The following is an 11,579-nucleotide window of genomic DNA, read 5'->3' on the forward strand; positions in this document are numbered from 1 at the left end:
TCTGGATCTCTCTATCCGGACGAACGCGAGGCATACTTGATTGTCCTCCTTGCTGGTTGTCGGCCTCCATGGACGACAGTGTTACGCTTGTCTGTCCCACTTATCGCAAATCGCCGGCCCAGTCGGCGTCCGAATATCTCGACAGCGGTTCATCGAATGCCCCGCCCAAGCGCAGGCTGCAGCTCTTCGTCTGCTGTAGAAAGCACAGGACACGCTTGGCAGCTATCCAGTCTGAATCTGTAGGAGCAGCGAACTTCCGCCCGAGTACAGCCGCACTGTTGGCGATGTCCGGTATGGCCACTACGGACAAGTACAGCAGGCTTCCCACGACACTTCTGAATTTTTCAGGATCATTCAATGGTTTACTTTGGTAGACGCTCTTTAAATATCCCGGATCCATGGGAGATTTGGCCGGTCAGGTGTCACTCACTCCTGTAGTCTTCAGCAGTTCTTCGATATGCTTTTGTAGACGGATTATGTACCTTTGTTCATCCCAAAATACTTCCTTCCTAACCAAGGAAGTGACGGACATCTCCTAGACAGGTCAGTTCAAATTTTTCACCGAGACTCCGGATCACCTTCTGCAACTCTTCACGCTGGGTGCACCACTCTTCCTCACGCGCATACACGGATCGGAAATTGATTGCTTGAACCCTAGTATCGTTACCGTATCGTGCAGGCACTTGTTCCAACAACGCGCCGATTGGCGCAGCCCGTAGATTTTTTATTCAGCAATTTACAGAGCGGCTTGCGCATGAAGACTTTCTCTTCCAGGACCTCCGTTCAGGTAGGCCGTCTAAATTCTTCACTTTCATACCGCGCTATGCCGCAATCGTCAGAAACGCCCTAAACGTCCTGTCTTGTGACTGGAGCGAACGTCACGGTGCTACACGTACACCAAGAGTTGACCGCTGCGGGTGGTGCGTATGCTCCACCCGTACTGGAGTATCATCCTCGGCGTCTTCAAAATCTTCCACATCGGATGCGTCGTTGAGCTCCGTCTTCCTCTGGTTATACTTCCCACAAGAAGCAGGTCGATTCCGTTCGCCAGAGTTGGCATTGGGAATTCGGCTGTCCCATTTCCCAACTCGAAAAAAAAACGAGCGTCGCGACTCACGGTAGTAAAATCGGATTCGCAGTCGTCGAACCGCTAAGCCTTATGCTTTATCGAATATCTTACATACCGACATCGAGGAGCATGCAGGTCATCTCTTTTACCGAACGGTTCGGCCACGCCGTTCTGCTGAACTGAACTGCGGCTTGATCCCTTCAGCACGATAGACAGCCTTCAACTCGTTGTTGTTGAACTCCCTGCTACCTCCCTTCCAAACAGGGTCTCCGTGGATCTCATGTACTCCTTGATGAGCTCCGTCGCTTGTATGCATCGGGCCGCATAGGTCCGTGTGGACGCTGTCGAGGATCCGCTCTGCTTTCCGCTCGGTACCTGGTGGAAACGGCAGTGTTCAACGGCGGCTTAATCTTTTTAGTCTAACCGCCACCGCGGGTGCCATTGAGCCTGGCAGTTTACGTTGTGTCCACCCGTAGACATTACTTAGGTTTCCAAACACAAATTCAAAGGCACAAATCTCCCAATTAGGAGGAGAACGTGCCACTTGAGCCGACTTTCTGAGATTTCCAAACAACTACTCGCATATGCTGTTCATGGTACTGTTGACCACGGTTTCACCATTTACGTGGCCATACTTTGGTAATACCAGCAGATCCGTAACGTTATGTTTTCTAGAAACGATGATCGGGAACTTTGTGCCATACGGAATTTGCTACGACATCCGATTCATGATCCGATGCTATTCGTCCATTTTCCAAATGATGTCTTCTTCGCCAATAAACAGCGACAGCTTGTGATTACCAACTTGCTTCTACACAGCTGTCTGCTGGCCTTCGCGAACGAATTTATTTCTGCGTAGATTATGGATCTCTTCGAGAAATGCCTCTACTACTCTATACTACTGAGCGCTGCCTACAAGGTACTCTCTCAAATTTCATGCCGCCGTCTATCACCGATTGCAAGAGAGTTCGTGGGGCAATATCAGGCTGGATTTATGGATGAACGCGATCACTTGTTCATCGATTTCGAATCGGCGTATGATACAATCGATCGAGAATTCAAGTTCAAGTATCAGGGACACTCTCGAGTCCCATCGAATCTCGCAGAGGGTTACGGCAAGGTGATGGTCTTTCGTGCTTGCTATTCAACATTGCGTTAGAAGGTGTAATAAGGAGAGCGGTGATAAACACGAGTGGGACGATTTTCATGAAGTACGGTCAGCTGCTTAGTTTCGCTGATGATATTGATATTATAGCTCATAAATTTGAGACGAAGGCGGAAACGTACATCCGGTACAGAATAAAGCCAGGCGAATCGGATTAGTCATAATGTGTGAGCATGAGCATGAGCATGAGCATTGGTGACCGTACACTTCGTAGTTGCTACTCCGTGATTGACCTGAGCTAGCGAAATTGCACAGAGAACCAATTGGTTGGGGCTTGGGATTTGCCACCATCCTCAATGTACACGTTTCGAGAGCTCAAACTTTATTGGGTCAATAACGGCGCTGGCCACGTCCTTACGGTCTACCGAGGAAGGGAAAGGAATGTTAGTTCGACAACTGTTGCTACTAGAGGTTGTATGTACTACTGGACCCTCCACAGTTGTCACGGGAAGGAGTTTTGTTAGTAGGGAGGGATTGAGTTACATAGAACAGGGATACACTTTGGTAAGCGATGCGATCCATGCAACCGTACAGTATACACACAAATGTGTCACCTCACAATTTGGAAGAATGGTGAGACCATGAACATTTTAAATTAAAGTTTATGGAATGAAAAAGATTTTGCGTCACCTCGCAATTGAGAGGACTGGTGAACCAATATGCTACTTGCCATGAAATCGATATATTGAAACAAAATATTATGCCGACACTAACAGTGACGGACCGCACAAACTTAGGCAAAATACTGACGCATAATTACGGATCAAATCAGTGTGGCCAGCACCGTAAGGTGCCGAACTGCACAAAAATACAGGAGAATTTTTTAAACACAAATTTGATTGAAAAATTTGGCCGACACTTGAAGTGACGAACTTTGCAGTTTTGTTGAGTAAATATATGAAGGATGGGTTTGAACTAAACTAACAGATGAATTTACTGCATCTGTCTGCAAGAAAAACAAAAGCTTGTTCACCGATCATCAATCATTCATTCGAGCACCCGTAGACCTATCGCTAAAACGATACAATAGACGAGTGCACCGATGAACATTGAGTTCACTGAGCCAGAAAATTTTTGACAGCACAGCGGGGTCGACTCTCAGCAACTTCTACTCAGACATGCATCACCAAAATGCGCTGATAATTTTTTTCTTTGATTTCTTACATGAATATTTATTTAAAGTGATGCATATGCATATAGTTAATGCACTAGCCCATATTTTTTGCAACTTCATCGCGAAAACTAGTTGCAATAAATTAAACAAATATTCAGCTGGGTAGAAGTTGTTGAGAATCGACCCCGCTGTGGTGTCAAAATTCCTTGCCCGAGTGAGCTTTCAGCGGGCGGTGCACTCGTCTATAGTGCGAAACTATTTTTCGACACTCGCATGTACAACAAAGAACAACACAATACTGAACACTGAACACCCGCGCATCTATTGTTTTGATTTTCACGCGAGACAATAGCGAACGCGATCGATTATGCTGCCATACTCACCGCTTACTGGAGCGATGCATGCACAGCAAAGAACAACACAATACTCGAATCGGATTAGTCATAATGTGTCAAAGACAAAGTACATGATGGCAAAGTGCTCCAGGGAGAAATCTCCGCGCCCGCCACCCCGAATTTATATCGACGGTGGTGAAATCGAGGCGGTTGAAGAATTCGTGTACTTGGGCTCACTGGTGACCGCCGACAACGACACCAACAGAGAAATTCAGTGACGCATTGTGGCAGGAAATCGTGCTTGCTTCGAACTCCGCAGAACTCTACGATCGAATAAAGTTCGCCGTCACACGAAGTTAACTATCTACAGAACGCTGATTAGACCGATGTAGTCCTCTATGGGCACGAAGCATGGACTCTACGTGTAGAGGACCAACGCGACCTTGGAGTTTTCGACCGGAAGATATTGCCTACCATCTACGGCGGAGTACAGATGGAAGACGGGAATTGGAGAAGGCGAATGAACCACGAGCTGCATCAGCTGCTGAGAGAACCAACCATCGTCCACACCGTGAAAGTCGGGAGGCTACGGTGGACGGGTCACGTCATTAGGATCGCAGTCGGATAGCAACCCGACTAAAATGGTTCTCGAGAGTCATCCGACCGGTACAAGAAGACGTGGTGCGCAGCGAGCTAGTTGGGTCGACCAAGTGGAGGACGATCTGCGGACCCTACGCAGAGTGCGGAACTGAAGACAAACAGCCATGGACCGAGTGGAATGGAGACGGCTACCATGTACGTACAGCAGAGGCCACCCCGGCCTTAGCCTGATCGGTAAGGAAGGTAAGTCGAGAAATGCCTCTACCTGCACCAACTTCCAGATGGAAGGTTTCGCTGAGTTCAGCTTCTCGCTCCAGAAAGCGTTCACGTGGATGGCACGACCGAACTTTTTCACGGGCAGTTGTTGAAGAACCGTAGAAGATACGCCAAAGGCTCCGAGTAGTCTCTCCCACTTGGAGAACTGTTGGAACTGAATTATTGGCTAAATAGAAACCTGTACGTTAACGTGGACGCTCCGTAACTCTTCAGTCGTACAATGTCCCATCCCGGGATCTTCAATGGTCAAACGATTCTCGTCTTCGTACGAGAATGACTGTCCTTTGAACCAGGGACAACTCCCAAAGTAGTTTGGGCTCTTTCCCCATTTGGTGGTTCTCTTCACCACGTTCTACCTCGATGGCACCCATCTCTAGTCTGCAATGCTCTTCTTCTCAAGTATGTCCAGATCCAGATCCAGAGACCATCCACGAGAGCACTATTCGTGAAATAATCCAAAGAACCCTGCACTTTGTTGCAAAGGTGTGGTTGTCAACAATTGCCTTCATTAGCCGCGTCCCAATCGTAGCTGCCTGAAGTTCCATGTGTGATATGGAGAGCTAGTTTAGTCATCGAACCTCCCCATCAACGACAGTACTGTAGTGTGCGCTCTTTCGTTCGGGTAGACAAGTCGTGTAGCTCCAGTGGTTCGTATATGCTTGCCAAAGAGGTGTTCGAAAGCGGTTCAGGGGCATAGCGAACACGCCGTTCGTCACCTTATTTTTCCATACAGTTCTGGTGACTCAGTGAGGCTGTTCAAAGCATTTTCTACGTCACCGGAGCATTGGACGACTATTCGGAAAGTCGACGCCGTCGTACATCTAAAGAAAATATGTTTGGTATCTTCCTGAGAAAGTCCGAGCCGTTGACGCTTCCAGGATTTCTCTTGCTCGTTGATCATCACTGACTTTGTAAACTCTGCAGCAGACACGCATACCGCTGAGAAACAGACGTCACAATCTCCCGATCACCTTTTTAACGGTGAATTCAAATATTTAGTAGTTGGTCAATTGGCCGCGCGTGGTTCACATCGTTTTTGCTATAGACACCTTAGATACCATAGACTCACGAAGACGAAGACAACTGTAGCCAAGCATGACGTCACGATTTAAATAGCCTCTAAAATCGTATTGCTCAACTATGTCTTTGCAAATCTATGGTATCAATAGCAAAGTCCTTTGACTTTGGTCAATAGGGCACTGTCTATAGTGTTTACGTTTTCGTGACGATGTTTTAACGAAAACTTTTTCCAAGAGTTACGTTTCTCTGTGCGCATACGCTTTCTGTCCAAAAGAGCTCATTGACCTTAGGGTCGTGATCATGGAAGCGGGCGCAAATATGGAGAACTCCAAGAGGTTGGTCGAGGTTCCCGGTCAGCCTTGTAAACATTCGACATTGCTTTGTTGCCGTGTTCAGCTGTCAGCTTATTTTGCTACATTCGAATGCTGTGCTACAATACGAGAGATACGAAAATCAATACACATAAAAACCGATCAAATCAATGCAGTCTGGCATGATGACTTGTTTTCTGAACATTACTTTTCTCATATTTTTCAGCCAATTCAGATTATAAACGTAAACACCAGTTTATTGTGTAAAAACATACTGCCGTCCTACGCATAGTTGTCCCATGTTGAAAAACTTTAAACTGAGAAAAACGCGATTGAAGTTTCAAAACGTTTTGCTTGCTTGCGACAAAGCGGTGCAACAAATTCAATTTCAATTCAATTCAGTTTTCGTAGTATTATGAGAAATCACTGATATTTTCATGCCTGAGGTACTTTGAATCAAAAAATTATAAACATATATTATTTTTTACTTAAAAACTTAGTGGGACTGTTATGCCTAGAGGGGTCGCTCATAAACCACGTAGACTTTTTGGGGGGAGGGGGGGGGGTGGGTTCTGGCCAAATTTTAAAATTTTTGTAGTCTACGAAGGGGGGAGGAAGTTTCTGAGATGGTCAAATTTTGGTCTACGTGGTTTATGAACAGCCCCTAGAAACGAGGTCCTGTCGGCTAAATTTCTACGCATATCAGTCCCACAAAAGTTACTGGTCTTTCTTATCGCTTGGCGTGGTCTATTCTGTACGATTTTCTTCTATATTTTTTTTCTATAACAAAAACTGTTACCTTCTCTTATAGCATTGTAAAACTCTCAATCATAAGGCTCAAATGGCTTGAAGCAAAACGGAGCCGCAAGACAACGTAATAGTGGTTTCACACTTTAACACATTCTTTATGATCGGAAAAGTGGAAACCAGTTTAGTGAAGGAGTTGGTGAATGAGTAAAAAGTTTGTGAATAGGTAAGTGTGTGAGTGTGAGCTGCCTCAAGATAGAGCGAGTTAATTAGTGATTCAGTTGCTTACTGAGAAAGTTATAGAACTTTGGGCAGAGAGCTGTTCCGTGAAATTTAGTATGTTCGTAAGAGAATATGTGAATGACTAATTAAGGGTGTATGAATTAGTAAGGGCAGTAAGTAAGTTGGTATGTTAATGAGCATGTGAGTTCTGTTCCGTGGGAGTCATTGTATGTATTATTAATGAATGAGTGAGTAAGTGAGCAAGTTGGTAAAACATTGAGTTAATGACGTCATAAGTGAGTAAGTTGGTAAATAAGTGATTTGATGATATAGTCAGTGAGTGAGTGGAAGAAAATGAGTGAACTAGTTAATTAGTAAGCAAATGAGTTATTGGGTGAGTTTGTGAGAAGAGAGTTTAAGAGTTAGTGAGGAAATATGATGTTGTTGAATTAAAAAGCAAGTGAGTGATTTAGTGAGCTAGTAAGTGAAGGTGGTGAGGGAGGGATATGTTTTGCCAAAATGGCCAAAAGTGATTATTTCGTGTGTTATTGTGCTTTAGAGGCCCCCGGGGAACCTGATCCTGGTGTTCCGGAGCGGCCATATCAGTTATTACATGCATCAGAATTTTTTTCTGCCCCATTATCTCGAAATCATGAAGATTGATACTTTGCACGGCATATTTTGGTTGCAAACCAGAAATGTCCCCGATGACACCCCCGTGGAACCTGTGCTATATGTTCTGGGTTAGCCATATTAGTTGATACAGACTTCAGTCTATCGTTTCTGACTTAGTCATTCGAAATCATGAAGATTGATATGTCGCACGGCGTGTTAAGGTTGAAAATCAGAAGTGTCCACAATAAGGCCCCGCGGAAACTGCCACGGGGATCCGGATGGACCAACTTATTCAAATCTGGTTGTCGCAGTTATTCATTGTCATTCATTTCATTCAAAAATTTCGCCGAAAATCGATGGTCCATACCTTGGTTCATGCACAAACACAAGCGAAACGATCACTTTTAGCCATTTTGGCCACCCCCTGACCCCAACACAATCCGGAATATCTCCGGAATGGTTTCGGATATTAAATGGCCACTTGAGTATAATAAACTAGCACTAACTTATGATCGATTGAGGGCGACTTCAAAAAAATCGGATGAAAATTGACGAAACGCCAGCATTTTGAAAATGAGTTGTCGGGGGTCGGGTACGTGAAGGTTAATAAGTATATGACTGAGTGAGTTAGTAAGTTAGTGAACTAGTGAATAAGTGAACTTGCTACTGATTGAATGTGTGAGTAAATGAGAGAATTAATTAGCAAGTGAGTTAGTGAGTGAGTCTGTTAATGAGTGAGCCTATTAGCGAGTAAATGAGTGAATTAGTTGGTTATAAATGAGTGTAAGTGAGTAAATAAATGAGTTTGTGAGTAAGTGAGAAATACAATGAGCTAGTGAGTAATGTATTGAGCAGACAAGTAAACGAGTGAGTGAGCAAGTGAGGAGTTAGTGAGAGAATGAGTCTGCTAGTGAGTAAATGTAAGTAATGTAGTGAGTTAATAATTTAATGAGAGTGTAAGTTGCTAAGTGCGTGTATTAGTAAGTGAGTGAGCTTGTAAGTGAGTGATGTAATAAGTAAGTGAGTGAAAGATTGAGCAGATGGGCATATGAGTGAGTGAGTGACCTAGTGAGTTAGTGCAGTAGTAGCCTGTGAGTGATGTAATGAGTTACTAAATTAATGAATGAGTGGCTTGGTACACTGTGGTGCATAATTGATCGGACAAACGCCGATTTTCATACAAAATGGCCAAGTTTGAGATGCTGTAACTATGGTTTGCTTTGATGGATTGAGCTCAATTTTTGACACGGAACTACAAATATGCTGAATTTTGTGTATACAAAGTATAAAATGTTTTCGTTCACAGGTCTGGGCGTGGCAAGGCGTTGAAAATATTGCAAAAGTGATCGGACAGCGGCACGCGTGTAAATCAAAGGGGTACCGCTGTCCGATCACTTTTGCAATATTTTCAACGCCTTGCCACGCCCAGACCTGTGAACGAAAACATTTTATACTTTGTATACACAAAATTCAGCATATTTGTAGTTCCGTGTCAAAAATTGAGCTCAATCCATCAAAGCAACCCATAGTTACAGCATCTCAAACTTAGCCATTTTGTATGAAAATCGGCGTTTGTCCGATCAATTATGCACCACAGTGTAAGTGAGGTAGTGAGTGAGTAAGTGAGTGAGCCCATTAGTTAGTATGTGAGTGAATGTGTGAGTAAATGAGTGAGACAGTGCGTGAATTAGTGAGTAAGTGTGTGAGTATGTGAATTGTAGTGATGGCCACGAATGATGATTAATGAGGATGACATCTATCTAGAAAGTTTGCAAGTACAATTTATAGGTGGGAGATACCGTAACAGGGTATCGAAACCCATGCCTTCCCATCGCCCTCTTCAATGTTACGGTAGCTAGCACAACTTGAATCAAAGCATGCGAACCTTGGATCTGATGGATAGTATTCTTTCAGCAGAGAAGAATGGAACTGTGCAGCATAAAATCAATGTCTGCTTTGATCGGTTGACTGTGTCGATCTCATCTGATCAAACGCTCTGACCCCAGTTATTGGAAATTACAATATTGTGCTCGTTGACATGGAGACACACTTCATTGGTTCCAACGCATGGGATCCAAACTGCCAAGTGTCAACAATTTTCAGTAAAAATTGATTTTAATGCTGCACCGCTTTGATGCGGGCTGCGTAAAAAAACTACCCGTTTAATCCCTGGCTGATGTAAGCCAACTTTTCTTATATGAATTAGAATATTCACAGCTAGCCGCTCACTTAAATACGTCATGATTTATTTGCCAACTCACCCACTTTTGAACCACCTCCTCACTTTCCAACACATCTACTCGCCAATTCAGTAATTCACAAGCTCACTTTACAAAATGTATTCATCCACTTAGGCTGATACAAATTTAATTTTCACTTTTTGTCTCCCCCCCCTTAAAAAAATTTTGGCTGGAATTTGCATTTTGAGGGGGCAGATAAAAAATATTTATCAAAATTTCGGGTTTTTCCAAAAATTCTTTAACAAATCCGATGAGTTTTTAATATTTTTCAGATTAAATGCTTTATTATTTTTATCCCCCCCCTCGACCAGCCAAAGGGTGGTGGGACAAAAAGTGAAATAAATATTTGTAACGGCCTTATCTAGTCACCTAGTGTCTAATTCACTAATTCATCATCTTACTCACCAACTCACTTACTCATCAATCTGTTCACACTTCACATTCACTTTTACATGAACTCATTTCGTCACCGAATTTACCACTAACTTACAACTTACACATCACACTTATCTCATCACTTGCTTATCAACTTGCACACTTACTCGTCTACTTAGTCACTCACAAAATCATTCACCAAACCAAAAATCTGTAATTCACTCCCTTGCAGGCTTGTACATACTGAGTGCATGAAAATTCTGTTCTTTAGATTTTCACCATCAAAATAATGATGAATTTGAAATCTTTCTATCTTAGCTTATAGAAGGATGATGAAATACTCTAAATGCCATTTCGAACTGTCAAAAAGCCGCACCCTAGAGCCACTCGGGGCGTTCAAAGTGAAATTCACTAGAGTGTTTTCACCCGGGTGCAAAGCTCTTTGCGCGCTCAGTATGATTCTGTGGTGAGTTTATTTTTAACTTTTAGGAACGACTAAGATGGAAAGATTTAATTTTTTTTATGATTTGTGTGGTGTATATCGAAAGAGGAGAATTTTCATGCGCTCAGTGCGGACAAGCCTGCTCCCTTGGTAGCTCACTCATCAAATCATTCACCTACCAGTTATTTGATCACTTGTGTTACGAATGTCGGCGACAATGGCAGCCGAATGTTGACAAAAATGTGCCAAAACAGTGATTTCTGACAACACTGCTCCCGTCTAGGGAGGCAAAAGGTTGAATGGATCTGCCATAGTCGTACAACATAACAGAATATGACTCGTCAACAAAAAAAGGAATGAGACAAATTCAGAACGATCTTCACTTAGAATACCGTCTACAAAGTGCTACAACCTCAGAAAATCTTCCGTCGTCAATCAACTTTAAATCATCAATGGAAAGATTCATAATACCGACTGTGGAAACGACCGATGAACTGGCAGAGTTATCCCTCTATGATTGGCTTTTGGAACAGAACGAATTATAAGCAGGGTGATGCTATTTCATCCGACGTTTCGACTCTTGCTTTGGGCCTTCATCAAGGAGCTTATAGGGCTACCGCTACGTTTTCATCTCCAAGTAACCAGTGACAAAAATGAAGCGGTATCCCTATAACTTCGCTGAAGAAAGGCCCAAACCAAGGATCAAAACGTCGTATCACCTCACTTATCCCAACCGAAAAGCCAATCATGGAGAGATAATTCATAAGACAGAGCAAAAACGGATTATCATTCAAAGATTACTTTAAAACATCAGTTTTTGAAGAGTCAGAAACGATATCTTGTCTACGCATCGGGCAAATGGGCTCAAGTGTAAATTCTTAACTGGGAATGCGTCAAACAACTTGAGAAAAATACTGAGAATGCAACAGAATCAACAATTGTCCTCAGTATAACCAAATCCTCTAATCTGCAGCAACGAATGTGTAAACAACAAGGTACTTAGGTTAAGGTATGAACTTAACGTCTACAAAAACTTCGAAACATATAA

The sequence above is a fragment of the Aedes albopictus genome, chromosome 1 (assembly GCF_035046485.1).
Source record: "Aedes albopictus strain Foshan chromosome 1, AalbF5, whole genome shotgun sequence".
Classification (NCBI taxonomy): domain Eukaryota; kingdom Metazoa; phylum Arthropoda; class Insecta; order Diptera; family Culicidae; genus Aedes; species Aedes albopictus.